Source organism: Otolemur garnettii, unplaced genomic scaffold (assembly GCF_000181295.1).
Source record: "Otolemur garnettii isolate 467f Iridium unplaced genomic scaffold, OtoGar3 scaffold00039, whole genome shotgun sequence".
Taxonomy (NCBI): Eukaryota; Metazoa; Chordata; class Mammalia; order Primates; family Galagidae; genus Otolemur; species Otolemur garnettii.
Window position 1 is genome coordinate 3353802 of NW_003852434.1, and position 5156 is coordinate 3358957.

The 5156-nt window shown below is 47.7% G+C and overlaps 1 protein-coding gene across 1 annotated transcript in view; it reads right to left on the reverse strand.

Moving 5' to 3' along the window:
* AFF1 (AF4/FMR2 family member 1) overlaps nt 1-2803 on the reverse strand; it is a 199331-nt gene extending 196528 nt beyond the window's left edge. Inside the window, exon 1 of the mRNA XM_023513343.1 lies at nt 2583-2803. The gene's annotated coding sequence lies outside the window, so the exon portion shown is untranslated. The remainder of the gene's footprint in view (nt 1-2582) is intronic.
* Between the last annotated feature and the right edge of the window lie 2353 nt (nt 2804-5156).

Here is a 5156-nt window from a genome sequence, read left to right on the forward strand (position 1 = left end):
TTGGAGGTTACTGTGAGCTGTGATGCCATGGCACTCTATCCAGTGCGACAGCTTGAGGCTCTATCTCAAAAACAAATAAATAAATAAAATAGAGTAACTTTTAGCTCAATCAGCTCTCTGCAAAATTCAGTTAAACTATATAGGAAACAGAAGAGATAGCCACTGGTTCGGATATAGTCTTAACACCCGGTAGTGGAACAGTGACTTCTGCTGGCAAAAAAATGCATGCATGTTGTGCGTCTTCTAGGAGCGAGCAATGTTTAAAATGACCTGGACTTCGTTTTGCCATAAATTCTTGATCTCTGTGTGACTTTTGTATTCTAATTCAACACATTGTGATCCTTCAAAATTGTATTTTTGCAAGTTCAGGAGTTATGCAAGTGACAAATGCAAAAACTAGAGAAATTCAATTGCTAAGGTGAATAAGATATATTAATTTTAATATATAACAATTCATTTTCTTCTTGCAGGTGGAATGCAAAGAATTCACCACAACATCCCTTAAGTCCCACATCCCTATCCTCATCATGCTGATAAGTTATATCTGAAAAAAGAAAACAGTACCCATATCTAAACTCATTTTACCCCCAAGTCCCATTCTTCAATCCCTCCTTATCTCAAAGACACCAGGTCTGTCCCAAATTCTTTCCTTGGTTCGTTTTTTTCCTTACAAATAGTGGGATTCAGGCTTGGTGGCTGTGGCTCAAGTGGCTAAGGCGCCAGCCACGTACATCTAAAGTGGTGGGTTTGAATCCAACCCAGTCCCACCAAAACAACAATGACAGCTGCAACCAAAAAATAGGCAGGCGTTGTGGCAGCACCTGTGGTCCCAGCTACTTGGGAGGCTGAGGCAGGAGACTCACTTGAGCCCAGGAGTTCGAGGTTGCTGTGAGTTGTGATGCCATAGCACTCTACCCAGGGGGATAGCTTGAGGCTTTGTCTCAAAAAAACAAAAAACAAAAACCAAATAGTGGGATTCAAATGGGTTTTCCTAGTTTGCCATATTACTTGTCCGTTCTCCTGTCTTCCCTCCTAGACTCCCTTGGATCATCACCCTTTAGCTCTAGCCATGGCTTTTCTACATATTTATCTTCAAATACAACTTTTTATGACACTGGCAAGAGACGACACCTTTAAATTTAAAAAGGCAAACCATCCAGAATTTAATTCTCCTGTGAATCTATTTCCAGAATATCCACTCATGAAATCCCTTCCACTAAAGATGAAAGGCAAGCTAAGGAAATACATTAGACAAGAGGAAGTAAACATTGAAACAGGGCCTTGCCAAGGTATTCTCAAGCCTCAGAGAAAACTATACTCTAGAGTCCAAAGGTCTTTCTTTTTCGTGCTTTCATCCCTACTAGAGACTGACACCACGCAGGTCTAAGAGAGATATCCCCACCTCCACGTACCTTCTACACACTCTCCTTGACTTTGCTATGAAACAATCTTGCACAAGCAAAATCCCCCCACACCTCTCAGAAACCTCCGCTTAATGTCTCTGTGCCTCAGTTACTGAGCTTTGCTCGCTTTTCAACTGTCCAGGGAACACTGGGTCTTCGTTTTGATTCACGGTTTCGCATCGAAGGTTTTAAATATCACGTTCCCCCCAACGTGCAACAACAGGGTTAAAATTACCCCCACTCCACCCTTCAAACAAAACAAATCACTGGCAGCAAAGTCTTTCCCCCCAACACATTTCCACCTCCAAAACCAAGGATCTTCCTGGACAATTTGCATAACGATTGGGGGTGAAGGCGCAGGAGAAACTCCGGGAAGAGAGAAACGCTGCAGGAAAGTATCACGACGCTCAGGCCCCTCGCAAGCTTTATGAACGTATCTATCACTTACAGAGAGAAAATGCACGATTCATACAACTCCCAATTTCTCTAATTCGTCGGTTCCAACCCTCGCCTCGTCATAGGGCTTGCAGAGCAACAGAGGATCAGACACCCGAAGAAAAAGAAATACTAGCAGGAGAAATTAACCAGTACCATGTTGGGAATACGCTTCTCCCTCGCCCTCGCAGCAAGTCTCAGAACGTGTCTCCAACTTTCCCCCTCGCTCTCCGGAGTCTGAAGACCACCGACACACGCCGCCCCCCCCCACCTCCCCTGACGGGATTAGAACCACCCATCTGCCTCTCCTAGAAGCATGGGGGAGGGGTCTCGAGGTAGAGAGAAGAGCCTCGCTTTTACCTCTTGAGAAACTTCTGGGACTCTTCTGTTACGCAACTCGGGGACCAGGTTCCAACAACGGGACATCTTTCCGCAAAACGCGGGGCGCATGGGCAGATGTTTGACTTGAGGGGGGCGGGGGAGGAGAATGGGTGTCTACCAGTGTCCCTGTCCCCCGTTTTCCTAGACGCTACCTGCCGCAGAATTGCAAGTAGGGGTGGCGTCTCCTTTCACCCATTCTCCCAGAAGGTTCCCACCGGAAAAGTGGAGACGCCAGGGACTTGAGTCAGCCTGCTGGGAAGCCCGCAGCGAGGCGGCGATAGCCTCCGCTTCCGAGAAGTCCGCAGCTGCGCGGGAGAAGCCGGGCTGACGACCCCCATCCGGGGGGCACAGGGATCCGCTTACCTTCCAGATCTTCTTCCTCCAGTCCTGGGTCGTGCGCCCTCGTCTCCTCAGCCCTTCCCTGACCTGTTGCGGTGGGGAAGGGGAGTGCGTGCGGACAGAACAGGGGATCGCTTCTTCCCGGGGCTCGGCTCGGTAGCCGCGGGAACAGTGCAGCTCAGCCAGCGACGCGCACAGGCGGCGGACTAGTGCGCAGTGGCCGCGATCGCTCTCTGCTAGCTCGCGGGTTCACAAGCTCTGCGCGCCGGTCGCCAGACGCTGGGGGGCCTAGACCACGCCCCCGAAGGAGGCCCCGCCCTCGGGCCCGCCCCTTCCCACCCTCTGGCCGCTGGACCCTGTTCCTCCCCGGCCCACGCCCTCTAGCTGGCGCCACCCAACTGGCGGGGAACGTCGCGGCTCTCCCGGGAGACTGGTGGGAGGACTGTGGGGGAGCTGTGGCTCAGGATGGAATATGGCTGTGACCGCCCCGGCCGCGCGGGTGACCCTGCCCCAGGCTGCTGTGGGGCGCAAGAACCCTTTCGCTTTACAGCGAGATTAAGCTCAGGGTCAAGTTCTGACTACAAGTGTCAACGAGCCTTTTTGCAGTCTCCTACACCATTGAAACAAATTCTGTGCCCTTTAAAGAAGATAATAACTAACATCTGGGGAGCGGTTTACAGTTTATAAAGGGCTTTTCACACACAGGCCCGTTTCATCTTCACAACACCCTTATAAAACAGATATATTGTTCCCATTTCCCAAATAATGAAACCGAAGCGCTAAAAAACATGTACTCAATGTCACAAGCTACAAAGCGGCACCGGAAACCGAGTCTTCCGAATCCAGCCTCCGGGTTTTTGCCCTCAACCAACCCAAAACTAGAAAATTCTAACGGGTATAGGGGCTGTGGCAGAGCGAGCCCCCAAAAGAAGGGGAAACCTGATTCTGGTTAAGTTGCTGCCTGATTCCTGCTAGGAACACACCAAGGAAAGCTGCAAGCGGTCCTTACCTCACGGTACTTTCCTTCCGCAAAGAGACGCAGAAAGACTACATCAAATGGCCCAGACGGGATTTTTTTTTCCTCCCGGTATCTTATGGTATAAAATTGGTGAAATTATTTGGTTGAAGAAAGTCGCTTTACTTAAATACAATACAAGTAACGTAAACTAATATAATGTATGAAAATAAGCCCCTTCTTTGTGCCCTCTGCGTTCTTTCCTTTTTAATATTTTTTCCTTTTTTTTTCCTTTTTTTGGCCGCCACTTAATCTTGCCCTTTATTGTCCACATAACTGAAAACTTAATCGGTAGATATTTGCATTTCCAAATTAAACCCTTGGCTACCTATTTCCCAATGGATTGTTTTCCAAAATATGACTCCTGTCTTTACTCCCTATGCTCCCGTGGGGGATTAGTTAGATTACTCTTAACAGCTAAAATAATTAAGGTGTCCCTGATGAAACTCAGTGGTGTTTCTAGGTGAAAGCTTTCCCCCTCCCTGAGCAGGGTGGGAAGAGTCACCTATGACAGCTGTCTGTGAACTTCTCATAGGTTTCTAACAGACACTATTCTAATCAATAACAAATACTTAACCTTGAGTGGTGCCTGTGGCTCAAAGGAATAGGGCACCGTTCCCATATGCCAGAGGTGGCAGGTTCAAACCCAGCCCTGCCCAAAAACTGCAAAACAAACAAACAAACAAAAAAAAAAAACAACTTTAACCTTTTTATTGTATAACACACATTTCACTGTAAAAAATATATAAGCATAGTAACATTTTATAATTTGAAAGTTTTTACTACTTCTATCAGAAACATTTCCCTTTTTTGTATTCTTTCTGTATTATCCCACAGCACCTCCTGAAATGTTCTTCAAACTGTAGTCAACTTCATAAATGACGTTAACAGTGGAAGTTTGATAATTGTATTTTTCCTGCCTTTGCAGTTGAGGAATACAATTGTGGAAATTTTGGGGGGGGGGCTGGGCTGGGTTTGAACCCACCACCTCTGACATATGCGGCTGGCGCTCTACCCTTTTGAGCCACAAGCTCCACCCCGCTTTTTTTTCTTTTTTAAAGACAGAGTCTCACTTTATCGCCCTGGGTAGAGTGCGTGGAGTCACAGTTCCCAGCAACCTCCAACTCTTGGGCTTAAACGATTCTCTTGCCTCACCCTAGCTGGGAATACAACACCCGGCTTTTTTTAGGTTTTTTTTTTTTTTTAAGAGACAGTCTCACTTTATCGCCTTTGGTAGAGTGTGGTGGCATCACAGCTTACAGCAACCTCCAACTCCTGGGCTCAGGCAATTCTCTTGCCTCAGCCTCCCGAGCAGCTGGGACTACAGGCACCCACCACAACACCTGGTTATTTTGCTGTTGTTGTAATTTGTCTGGGGACCGGGTTTGAACCCGCCACCCTCTGTATATGGTGCCGGCGCCTTACTCACTGAGCCACAGGCGCTGCCCTAGTTATTTTTTTTTTTAAGACTTTTATTTCTTTACTTCTTGTTGTTGTTGTTGCAGTTTGGCCCAGGCCAGGTTCGAACCCACCACCGTTGGTATATGGGGCCGGCACCCTACTCACTGAGCCACAGGTGCCTC